This window comes from Lichenostomus cassidix, chromosome 3, assembly GCF_008360975.1.
Source record: "Lichenostomus cassidix isolate B80296 chromosome 3, HeHo_3.0, whole genome shotgun sequence".
NCBI lineage: Eukaryota > Metazoa > Chordata > Aves > Passeriformes > Meliphagidae > Lichenostomus > Lichenostomus cassidix.
Genome location: NC_139483.1, coordinates 66455478 through 66468782, shown reverse-complemented (window position 1 = coordinate 66468782; position 13305 = coordinate 66455478). Strand labels below are relative to the sequence as shown.

The window sequence follows — 13305 nt, the reverse complement described above, 5'->3', positions numbered from 1 at the left end:
TGCTGTTGCTGATAGTAGCCAATGGCATATTCTAGGTGCATGACCAGACAAGTAACTGTGTCTGGATAACACCTACAGCACATGTACAGGGTGACACACACATGGAAGGCACACGCTGCACTAACACAGAAATGATGAATACTTTAGCATCATCATGTAAGAACTCCGTTTTACACTAGTAATGTAGGTTGCGTCTTCAGCATGCTCTTACTTCCTTGGGGCGAGCAAAAGGCTGCTGCAAACAGCCTCATAGTTCAACACAAGCTTTCCTTCTGCTTTGTCAGCTTTGACTAGTGTTGTCTCTCTGTCATCTGAAATGCTTGGCTTATAAACAGTCTAATCCAAAAAAGAAAATGAAGACATATAGTGTAGTTTACAACTGTGCCTGATAATTCCCCAAAATCAGCTAATGACATACAGGAAAGCCAGTGGTTAAATTCAAACTAAGCCTCCCTGTGTAATTACAGTCAGTTAGAGGGCAAACTTCAGAGAAGAAAGATTTTAAAAAGCAAATGGAATGATCTTGGGCTTCTACAAAGGCACTTAGCAGATACCAAAATGGTCATAAAGGGTATCTTAAAAATAGGACAGTGGATATTGCATTGTCTTCCCTGCCAAAAAACATGCCCCCTTCACTTCTATACAAATTTGTTTCTCTGTGTTTTGACACATTTGGCATAATGACCATGGCAGAAAACAATGAGAAGTCTACAGTATCTATGAGCTGTCAGTCTCTGCTTTCTATATGTCTAAGCATGTATTTTGAGACACCCTGCTCTATAGACGGAGCAGAATTTCATGTAACAGGTCTTTCATCAGCCTCTGTCTGACAAGAATAAAGACATGTAGTGGCCTAAATATTTCTCATCAAATGATGTAAATGGAAAGAAATAGGAGGAAAGGGGATTACGTTTGATAGTAAATGGCATGCAGGGAGACATTAATTCCCTAATATTGAGGAATTAGTGGAGCAGGAAAAAATGGACAAAAACTCTTAAGTGTCACGCACAAGCAACAAATATGGCAAAATGAGGACTTCCCCAGACCGATGATTCAGTCCAATTACAGTCCCTCACAGTAACAGATGCTGGTGACTGATGCAATCACAAGCTTACAGCATACAGTACTTAAATTTTGTGTAGGTTCCCACTGAAGAAAAAGACAAACTTTTAACTTTTGATAAGCAGAAAAAGAAGGCAAGAGATGACCCAAAATCCTGTTTCCAGAGTGTACAATTGAAGTTGCTTTCACATAGAGTCTTCTTACTATGTAGCATCTTAACTGCATGAATGGGAATATTTGTTAACCAGGGACCAAAGTAGTTAACATTTCAGATCCTATTTAACATCTACGTCTATTTTTAACCAATAATTTTACAAAGAATCTAAAATGTGTCGAGCTATTTCTATTTTTATCCTTCTGCCTGTAAAGTCACTTCCTTTAGTTATCATGATTTTGCAGAAAATACAATACAAGGTAAGAAATGCAGTTTGATTAAATAACAGCACAAAACTTATGTCAGTAAGCCAATCCTACTGAAATCACAGAATCACACAGAATCAATTAGGTTGGAAAAGATCTCTATTGAGAGATTATTGAGCCCAATCTATGACCAAGCACCACCATGTCAACCAGACCATGGCACTAAGAGCCACATCCAGTCTTTCCTTAAACACCACTAGGGATAGTGACTCCACCACCTCCCCAGGCAGCCCATTCCTATATCTAATCACCATTTCTGTGAAGAAATTCTTCCTAATGTCCAGGCTAAAGCTCCCTTGGTGCAGCTTAAGGCTGTCCTCTCATCCTGTTGCTTATTGTCTGGGAGAAGAGGCTGACCCTCACTTGGCTATAACCTCCTTTCAGGTGGCTGTAGAGAGTGATAAGGTCACCCCTGAGCCTCCTTTTCTCCAGGCTGAACAACCCCAGCTCCCTGAGCAGCTCCTCAAATGACATGTGCTCCACACTTTATTGTCACTATTCTCGACTCTTGACAGTCTAAAGACTCCCTAATACACAAAGCCACCTCTCCTTCCTTTCCTGTCCCTTCTGAAGAGCTTGTAGCCATCCATTGCAGCACTCCAATCATGCAAGCAATCCCACCATGCCTCTGTGATCGTGGCTATGTCACAGCTTTCCTGAAAGGAAATTCAGGATTCAACACCACCTTGTAAGACTAGGAAGACTAGTGCTCAGCACACAGCACAGCATTCAAAACCCCAGCAGAATGAGACACTAGATTTCGTATTTTCCACTACTACTGTTGCACGACATGATCCAAGATGCACACAACATTCAAGGCTTTTCAAGCTTTTGCCAGAGGGAATATTTCAAAGCAGACTTCTCTCTGTCTTGTAATACTAAACGGGCTGGGCAGGAATGACATTTACACAGTTGAATCTTTTATTATTTTCTCTTCTTAAAAACAACAGCAGCAATACGACTTTCTATATTAGGTATACTCCTATAGGTGGGTGCTGAACAGGTATAAAGGTCACCAGGACAAAATGCTATTTATGAGAGGGCTGTATAAATCTCTGTTAGCCCTGAGGTTTTCAGAGCTAACACGAACACAAACTTGTCATGAATTTAAGCTCACTGGATATTTTCTAAAAATCCCCATAAATGAGTACCCTGATAATATATCTTGGGAACAGCTGACTATTCCAGACCAGTGGAGTCTGCAGAGGACCCTCTTGGAGCCCACAAATGTTGTTTCCCATTGCTAGCAGGGCAGCTGCAGAACAATGCAGATAACTCCCTGACAGAGCTTTCCACCTCAGCTAATGGAGTGTAACACCTCGAGCAATAATCTCCCCCATCACTGAGCACTGGCCTTCGGGATCCACCCATCTTAATTCTCATTTTGGAATGGGTATTGTGATACAGCACTACAGGCATTCTCAAGACATGCATTAATGCATGATCTTTACACTAGTTTCTGTTCTTGATTTTTCTGGATTGCGTCCAAGGCTTTCTTTTATCTTTGAGCTTAGCAGAATGATAATATAAATATCTCAATGTCCAAAAATATTCAGCTTTGGTAATCTGCAATGAGATCTCTCCTCCTTTTCATGATCCTTTATATGCAGTTTCATTAGGTTTGTGCCAGATGAACATTTAAATGAGAGGGAGACGTAATGAGATGAAGAACTAGAGCAGTGTGCCTATGCTATGAGGTGGAAACAGACACTTGTGCCTAGAGATCCATACCAAACTCTTATTGAAGAGATCACTTGCCTATATGCATTGTACTTAGTGCACAACATAAAGCTTCACAAACAGCACAGAGAAATCTCCTAAACAAATTCCATAATAATTAAATCCTGATTCCACAGCATCCCCTATCACACGCACATGCATTCTGTCCTCCACTTAGTTTTGGCAACCTCCACTGAACCTGGCTGATAAAATAATCTCCCAAATGACTGTAACTCTAAAATCTATTAAATCCATGAAGTATTGATGAGACAGAATTAATGTTGAGAAAATTACTTTAACTATCTCCCTCCTCCTGTATTTCATAATAGAAACTATAGAAGAAAAGCAGCGCTGTGGCTGTACTGCAAAATGCAGCACACTTAGATCGGGAAAATCTACATCTGTCTGCATGCCTATAGATCTCTGTGCCATTACAACACTTGTTCCTTTGGTAAGAGTAATATCCACAGAAATGGCCTTATCTGATGCCCAGAAATCATGCTCCCCTTTCTTTTTATTCCCAGATATGATCTGTGTCTTGCACACAGCATTAGCAGGCTCCCTCTGCAGTGCTCCTCATTCCCTGCGCTGCGGGGCTCATTAGCTGTGGGTTGAGAGCATTACCTACTAAGACCCTGTTGCTGCCTGATTATAAACTTGGCACAAACAGACCCAAGTTTGGCAATATTCTCCATGCTGGGTGTCTGCTGGGAGGCGTTTTTTTGCCCCTTGCTTTGTTGCTGTTTTGGATTTTTGGCATGACGTCAGCCAAAATTTTCCAAGCTAATTCTGAAGCAAGGCATGGGAAACTGGAGTGATTTATTCATGTGAAAAGCGTCTGGTCGCTCCTTGAACAGCTCAAGAGGTTTTGTGATTTGGACCATAAACTTGCAAGGTGTCAAGGCAAAATCTTTGTGTTTTGATCTCCGCAGAAAACTCCCAAACATGACTAAATTACTAACCTCTGAAAAAAGAAACCTTAATTTGCATGAGCTCACTAAGGAAGTGATGCTTCCTAGCAACTAAATTCCCTGGAGATCCCACCTACAGTGCTCCAGGATCCCATGACCAGTTGGGTGGCACCTGCCTGCTCGAAGCTGCAGTTACACTTTAAATTATCAGAGCTGGACATGAAACCAGCTGCAAGGCTGTTCCATATCTAATCCTGAGCTCCTAAAGGGTTGGATGGCCCTGGATCAGGTACATGTTTATGCCCAGTACTCTGCAGGGGAGGAAGGGGAACAAAAGGTGTGAAACATGGCCGTGTGATGGAACAAGAGCTTTTTTATCAATTGCACCAAGGTGCATACAGAAAAGAGCAACACTGATGTAACACTCCCTAAAGCCACATCTGAATCTTCAAAATGTAATAATTTTCTTTCAACAGAGCAAGGCTTATTATCTAGATTTTAAACAAAAACAAACCCACAACCAATTTATGACTTGCTAAATCCTATCATGGGTATTCAAACTGCTGTAACATCATGATCCACTGCAGACATCTTTGCCGTTGAGCCAGTTAAGAGAACTGTGAAATACAGCTGTGTGAAATGCTCTGTTCCATTTGCTGTTTTAACTGTCCTTTCTTATTTCTTCTCTGGTGGCTACAGCAGGAGAGACATCCACAGAGATGGCCCACAGATCAACTCTCTTTTGCTGAGTAATACCAACAATTAAATCACCTCAAACTTGGCGGGGGGAAAAGGGAGGGGAAAAAAGCTACATTAAATGAATTCCCAGTGAAATGTAGGACAATTACAGAGACTGAGACACAAAGATGTCTTCTGCAGGAGACTGGAGGTTATCTGAGCTAATAAACTGAACACAAGTATAACAATGCTTCACAGAGACCAGACTAAATGCAATCTAGTTGGGACCTGGACACATGCAGTTCTGGGCAGGGGACAAACCACATTCCTTAGAAATCCTATGGACCAGATTTAACATTTACTACACCCAGCAGCATCAACATGCACATCTTCTGAATGGATTAGACTGGAAGAAAAGAAACAGACTAAAACTGAAGGAATTACAAGCATAGCATAGCAAATCTTGGTAAGCCCCAAATATATCAAAATGTTCAAGTGTTTTCCCACATTTTCCCTCCTAAGGAGAAAGCTAATCTTCAGCCCATAGGAAGAGATAATGAAGATATGCAACAGAAGGACACTATGAGGCACATCAGTGCCGAAATTAATGACTCCAGAAAACGAAAATCTGCTAGAAATAGGATCAAAATGCACTGGGTCAGGCCTAATTACAGAGAACAGCTAATGATTCTGGCAAGGCCTCTTGTGGGTATGGCAGAATACAGGTAATAAAGCAAAAGTCACAGCAGGTTATTTTTGTAGGGAGAGCACAGATAATACATAGTTGCTCTGTAACACTTTCTGTCAGAAACCTGACAGGTGTGAAGAATTACCAAGAAAAATGCAATAGCATTTTTGGTAGACATCAGGGATATAAATAACTGTACCATACAAATCGGACACCCAGGAATGCACAGGGCATCACAGACTTTCTAAAGACAAACAAATTTTCTATGTGTAAAGACACTGAAAATTTGTTTTTATATAATTTCTTAAAATCAAAGCAGCCATTACCTGCTCATTTTTTTAAAGAGAGAAGAAAAACCTGACTGTTCTAACAGGGAAAAAACCCCAAAATAGCAGATGAGTGTCTTAGCAGCTGAAATCCAGATTTTCCACAATATATCTGAGCTACTAGAAATAACTGAAGCCATTGTGTAAGATGTGCAGTTGCTTCTAGTCTACAGAGAAGTGTGCAAATAGAAGCACAACATTTAAGACTTCAGCTGAAACATCAAAAATCCCTGAACTTGGGAAGGTATCCCTGCCTAAATTTGGAGGGAAAACAGCCATGGACTCGCAGGCCCTGAGATACATATTCAGCATAAAGGCCTGTGTTTGAAGCATTCACAGCTTTTCTGGGAAGAGGAAATCCATAGGAAATGGATGAATGCACAGTAGCACACCTAGCACAGAAAGACGAAGGTCAGGTTTATGGTACAGCAGTCCCTCAATTCACTTCACAGCATTTTCCTACCCTGATCTTGATGGTTGTAATCATCTGCAGGGTGTGGATGGACAGGGACAGAACTCCAAACCGTACAGTGTAAGCCATGCTAAGAAACACAAAAACTGTTACAAAAGGCAAGAGTTTCAAGGGGGACTGGCAAAGAGCAGTGTTACTACGGGAAAAAATACAACACAGATCACCCCAAGGTTTTCTGTCCTACATCAGTCAGGCTTCTTGTGACTCCTTGCAGTTTGTAAGTATTGGATGTGGAAGGGTGGCCGTTCCATGACTGCCTTCCACACGCCATGGTCAATGCAAACCCACAGTGCCACACGAATACCTGCTCTGACATCCACAAGGCTGCTTTACAGAAATCTTATCAAATGAAGGGTCTTCTCACACTGTCATCAGCTTAGCTGAGGGAGTTTTAAATTCAGCCAAGAGTCCCCTCCCAGCAGTCATGTATATTTCTCTAATCAGCTTTTAAATCCATTATGAATTTTTGATCTAGAGGCTGCATGACCTTTTCTAGGACTTTGATACAAGTTGAATAAATAACTGCTGAGCCTCTGAGCTATGTCAAGATAAATTCAAAACGTCCTCTTGATGCCCAGTACTTCTTGGATTCAGTAGGTTAGGGACAGAGGCTGGGCAAAACTGTTTCCTTGTATTTTTTCTTATATTTTTTGCCATTATTTTTAAACTCTATGGGAATTTGTAATGCCATAGGCAAACATACAGTGGGGTCAGAGGTATTTCAGAGATCCTTACATATGAGAAACTCAAGGTCTCTGATTATTCTACCTCAAAGTAAGATGTTGCAAACAGTTTGAAGTGGGAAGAGTGAAAAGAACAGCTGTGAAAACAAACAAAATTTGCACCTTGTTTATGAATTTTAATGGCTGCAGGAAAACAAATTTTAAGGCAAAATGTTGGCGCATAAACCCAGCTCCAGACTGACTTGAAGAAATTCCACGATGTTTATAACCCAGCAGTCAGAACTGCCTCTTTTCATTGACTTACATCACTAAGCAAGTCAGAAATCTGCCAGTTTTCAGGTGCATCAGTCTGACAGCTAATCTTCTTCCATGTTTCAAAATTCAATGAAGTCAAGCAGCCATGCTCTTTGAGTCTGAACATCAACTATAGGTTGAGAAACTCTGCCCAAGTGGAACCTCTGTGAACCAGATTGTGGGCTTTTCCCCGCCCCAATAGCAAGTTTACTGCATCTGTATGACACCACATTTCCTTGAGCCACAAGAAGCAACCTTCCTGATTTTGTGGTCTTCTTCAAGACTTTCCTCTGACAGGCAGAGAAGATGCAGAGTTTGCATGACCGACAGCAAACAACAGCAAGAAGCAACAAAAAAGCTCTTTTTTTCACTCTAAGGATGGTCAGACATAACAGATGCCCAGAAGGGTTGTAGAGTTTCCAGCCAGCTGAATTTTGAAAATCAAGGCCCTGAGCAACCTGACCTAATAGGACCTGTTTCAAGTGGGGGTTTGGACAAGACAACAGCTTGTTCAAGTTTCTTGGCAGTTTTATCCAACCAGGATTATTCCATGATTCTAAGAAGCACACTGCTTCTGTCTCTTTCTTCTTGCCGCTCTTAAACTGTGCTCTCTTATTAACGTCAGCCATGGAGACGAGGCTGGTCTCAGCTGAAGCATCTTTGAAGGGAAATTAGAATACAACCATCTGACTACCAGGCCTGCTGATAAACTTTTTCCTTCGTGTTACCTAGCATCATTATTTCCAAATAATTCTCCTCTTTCACTTGTGAACTTTGTCACACCCCACACAAAGATCAGCCAGTCTGTAAGGACACTGGACAATTTTTAGGATCAAAGTATCAGTACTACCACCAAAAAGAAAACTAGATATATGGTCTTCTGTAGTAAAGTCATGAAGTTTTGTAGAAGTCACCACAAAATCTTATGGACTAATGAACTCATGCTCTGGTCTGTGGATCATCTTTGGCCCTACAACTAAATTCCAGTTAAATAATTGTATTTCTCCTATGAATATAGGTGCAAACTTGTGAAATGCACAATTGTCAGAAAAGCTGATCTAAAGTGAGAAAATAATGTAAAAGAATGAGCTGCAGTAGGGTTTACCCAGGTAGAGTTGTGCAGGACTTTTCATGTGTTTGGCCAACTTCTTTGTAAAATTCTAGTCTTGACTATCCTATCTTTTTTATCTTTAAGAGTATATGTTCTACAGAAGGCTAAGTGATCTACATTTAAACATCTGCCAGCCAATCCAGATCTTTTTATATGATGTAACAACATGTGGGGGGTTTTAAATGGTAGAAAAGAACAAGTGTTCTCACAGAGCCAGTCTTTGATTTTTCAGTTTTCTACCCCGCAGGCTATCTGACTGTGAAGTCTTCTGCCAGTGGAGAATAAGCCAGTTTTCATCTGCTATCTGTACATTGTGCCTGAAGAAAAAGCACCAGTCCCATACCCTGCTTATCCAAGGGAAAGCAGTGACAGAGTCTTCTGCTGATATATTTTTTCCCAAGGGTGATTGATTTGTACTAGCCAGAATTGTGTATATTGATGGTCTTCTAGAGGGAAAAGCAAGATGAGTCTACATACTGCTCCAGATCTGCTGCCTTTATTTTTTGCAGGCTGGAAGAGCTTTCTCTGAATTACTTCCCTCTAGTTGGGACATGTCACTAATTACCTCCCGCTCTTCTCTGTCTCTTTCCACTTCAGAGTGGTGCAGCCCAGCAGCACAGACACATGATGTGCCATATTCCCATAGCACTGAGGACCACAAGTCTGTCAGAAGCTGATGCCTCTGAAGTGCTGCATACAGTACAGCTGGACAATCAGCAAAGCTTGTCATGTGCTATGGAAAGGAGGCATAGGCAAACCATCTTAGTTCCACACAGCAAGGGTGCCAGTCAGACATTCTGGGAAGGGATGGAAAGACTGTGGAGTGACTGGATACCTCCACCACTTTGGGAAGTATGTGCTCCCTCTGCATTACTTCTGCTCCTGCTCTTTTATACAACTAGCATGATTTTTTGTACCCCTAGTTTTTAAATTAGGCCTTTTTATTACTCCTACTCCACGTATTAGCTCAACCACTCTTCAGCAGAATGGAACAGCTACAAACACAATAAGCAGATGCCACTGGAGCAAATGAAAACACATTCCTCGCCCTGAGGCCCAGCAATGCTGTTCTCTGTCAATGCTTTTCATACTGTGAGTCTCCACACCAGAGGAAGAAAAACACACATAATCAACTATATCTCTGTATTTTCCAGAGCTAAAAAATATATAAAACTGAACAAAGCTAAAGCGATCTTTATGAAATTCTCATTGAAAACCAAAATTGATCAAGACAGCACAACTTACCACAATTTTCCCCCCGAACAGAGCAAGTTTACATTCACCACATTTCCTCACAAATGGTTCGAAAACATGCCCTGTAAAATAAAAGAGGAAGAAAAAATTAGTGACTGGAACACCACAAATTATGTGGGTTTTTTTTTCCTTTCCTCTCTCTGCTAACATTTATCACCAACTACCAACATTTTGCCTGGTTTAGGGAAGGAGGTAATTGGACTTGAACCTTCACAACTAATTATTGAATTCCACTGGTATTATGCAAAATATTAAAATAATTGCAGGACTCCCTCAGACTGCTCAGACACATCACTGTCACCGACATGATGGCTATTCAGACTACAAGGTCAACAACATGAAACGCGCAGCAGCGCACAGCAAGTGTGCCCATTAGTTTAGATCCCACCCTAAAAAAATTGGTCAACCAAGTATCTCTTAGCAATTTTGTTTTAACAAACTGCTTTTGGAATTTGATGCACGTAGGTTCATGACAGCCTCCTTGTTTGAAAACTACACAAAGGGAAAAAAGGGGTTGAGCCACACTACATTATTAGACTGTATTAATTACTCGGCATTCTCTAGGAGAACAAAGAGGGAGAAGAAGGAAGCCAACATAATATCCAGCTTGACACATACTAGGGCCCGTTTGAAGAAGATGGAGAGCAAAAGTGACAAATGCCATCATTTTGCCAATCTTGAGTAAATTTCAAATGACAGCTAAGCCTTATTTTTCCTTGAGGCGAAGTCTTTGAAAGAATAACTCGTAAAGCACAGACTAACAATGATGTTAAAACGTTTAGTTTGTAAACTCCTAGAAGATGGAGGAGCAAGGATTCTGCTGGTGCTCAGCGCTGGGAGTGGTAACTGTGCAGCAAATGGAGAAGGACACAGTTTTTAGTGCCCAAATGTCCACACCAGTGAAGCCAGACTGAATTTGAACTGCTTTTAAGTCCCATTCTCCCCCAAGTACATGGCTGAACTTTCCACCAGAGAGGTATCTGTGAAATTACTGCTGGATGAGTAACTCTACAGCTATACACAGATGACTTGGAGCCCTGCACTATTTATCATGAAAACCTGCCTCAGCTGCAGAAACAGCAAGTCTTGTGCCAGCACCTCTCCTGAAGGATGCTGTAGGCATAAACAGGAAACAAAACGGGAATGGCTTCTTAAATCAAATTATTTTTACTGGTCATCATTACATGAAAAGCAGTTATTAAATTAAAATTTCTATTAAGCAATAACCAAATAAATATTCCTCTAAAACACGGAAACTGGATCACATTGCCCTAAGTCCCAATTAGCAAGCAGACATCTGATATCATAAAGCTCAGACTTCATTTGGGTGGAGGGTTCAGGGTGGGGAGAAAAGAAAAAATAAGCATCATTACGAATCAGAGCAGGCTGTTGTGAGAGATTTTAGGAACAGACTTTTTTTACAGAAAAGCACAAACGTAAGCATCTTCTTCTCTGCTTGCTTCCTTTGTTTAGCAGTTGAGAAAAAAGTGGGTATATCAAGGAATAAAGAAAAAAATGAACACCCCCTCCTCTCCCATCACCTTTTGTACAGCTTGGCAGAGTTTATGAAAACACTGAAAAAAAAATGGGTCTTTAACTGCTTTGCTCAAACTTAGGGAAGGTGGTTATTATTCCAGTGCCATCCATTTCCCTCCCTAGCTTCCAGGCATTTGGCCTGGAAAGAAAAAATCAAGTCAAGAAACTCTACTTCTGCCTCTGAACTAATTGGATAAAATCTGCATGCAGAAAAGTTAGAGGCTTAAGAAATGAGCCAGGTCCAAAACAATCCAACAACACCTCGACTCTGGATTAGCTCATTATTTTCTTCTACACCATGAGACTGATTTAATAATTTCCTCAGAGGAGTGACAAATAAGGCAGCTCTGTACTCCATGCTGCTGGTCCCACGAATACTTGAAAACAGGGGCTGGCACCACTGCCAAAAGGGGCTGAACTCCCCCCAGCACTGGTGTGGAGCTTCTGGATGCAGTCCTGGCAGTGCTCCCTTCCTCTCTCCCTCTCTCATCCCAGCACAAATGCCTGTGCAGAAACCAGGATTAAAACGAACTGGGGAAACTCTTCACCTGAGTTTGCAAAGTGATGAACATAAAATAAAATAAAATAAAATAAAATAAAATAAAATAAAATAAAATAAAATAAAATAAAATAAAATAAAATAAAAAAGAAATTAACAGAGAGAAGAAATAAAAAAGAAAAAGGAGTGTACCCTGTGCTGACTCTAGGGTAAAAGGGAAGAAAAGAGGGACCAACAGTACAGCTCCACTACTACAGTACACGATTGCAGGCAGCTGCTTTAATTCACGCCAAGGCAGTCTAGTCCAAGCCCTCCAGAGAGATGAGACCATCTATGACCAAAACTAGCAAGAGGGCTAGGGAAAGGGGGGTCTTGTTAAATCTGAGGCAAACACACAATTTCCCACATCTCTAGCCTTGCAAGATATTCGGAACTGTAGGGATGGCAGGTAGAAGCTTGGGTGTGCCTTTTACTTGATTTTAGAAGATGGTGAAAAACGTGCTCTATCCCTTCGACTACGAAGGAGAAGAGAGGCTTGGAGGTGGAACAGGGAGGGAGAAGGGAAGAGAAGTATTTTGCTGCATAATTGAGGGCGAGGGCTGGACACAGCTTGCAGAGTAAACCAAAGATTACTCACTCTTTCTCTGTATTCAGTATGGGGGCCTGTACAGAACTCAGTTTTAGTCTTAGTGATTTTCATTCTACCCAAGAATGTAGTGGAAATATTCCATTTTCCTGAAGGCTTTGGATCATGTTACGTATCTCCAAATTTTGATGAGCACTTTTCAGAAAAGCTCTGCTGACTTTGGAGAGTACAGTATAGGAGATGCAAAATAAACTAATATAGGCTTCAAGGCACACAAATATATGCTTCTTTTACAATTAGGATAGCAAATAGAAGAGATAACGAAGGTTTGTCCAACCAGTGTCCAAATGAAGCTGTCCAAGCATCTCCTCCTTAATGGAAAGATACAGAAAATCCTGAGCACACCAATGGACATGAGAAGTTGCGCTGAATCTCAAACAGGATTTGAAATGTTAAAGAAAAACAAAACACTTTTAGGGGATAATCAGAGGTACTATGTGCCAGGAACAGCCTTTTCCTGTAGGCAGCATGAGCTTCAACAAACTGCCACATTTTACCAAAAACTCATATCCCTGTCCCAATGTTACATATATATCAGCAGTCAATTTATGTAGCCCTGTGTAAAAATTACTTTCTTTTTGTACAGAAATAAGTATTTTGTGAAACAGAACGTGGCAAGTAGCATAACTACACATCATTTGCATGTTCAGTTTCATGACATTGTCTGCTTCATGAGACAGCCTCAATTTTTCCTTGACAGCTTTCAGAGGTGTTTTTGTCAGTTCAAACTGGGATCAGAATTAAGTTTATTACTACTAGCAAAAGAGAAATCACCGACAACAGATGTGGTAAGTACTTTTTTCTCAAGCCTGCACTCCCAAATCCATCATCACTCACAAACTTCAAGGATCATTGGATCAAGCGCATTGTGAATAATCCTAGATGTGAACCCACAAAACTCCTAATTTTTTATTGGATCAAAAACTGTTCAGTGACAATTCACCCACCATTGAAAACAGATAATAACTTGACTGAAAGCATAAAAGCAGTCACACAGAGGGTGCTG

At 40.9% G+C, this 13305-nt stretch overlaps 1 protein-coding gene across 4 annotated transcripts in view; it reads right to left on the bottom strand.

Annotated features, from left to right (window-relative positions):
* The window catches only part of FYN (FYN proto-oncogene, Src family tyrosine kinase), a 139833-nt gene that overhangs the window by 69452 nt on the left and 57076 nt on the right, over positions 1-13305 (bottom strand). For all 4 annotated transcript variants that reach the window (XM_085056152.1, XM_085056149.1, XM_085056151.1 and 1 more), the window contains exon 2: positions 9610-9680. The gene's annotated coding sequence lies outside the window, so the exon portion shown is untranslated. The remainder of the gene's footprint in view (positions 1-9609; positions 9681-13305) is intronic.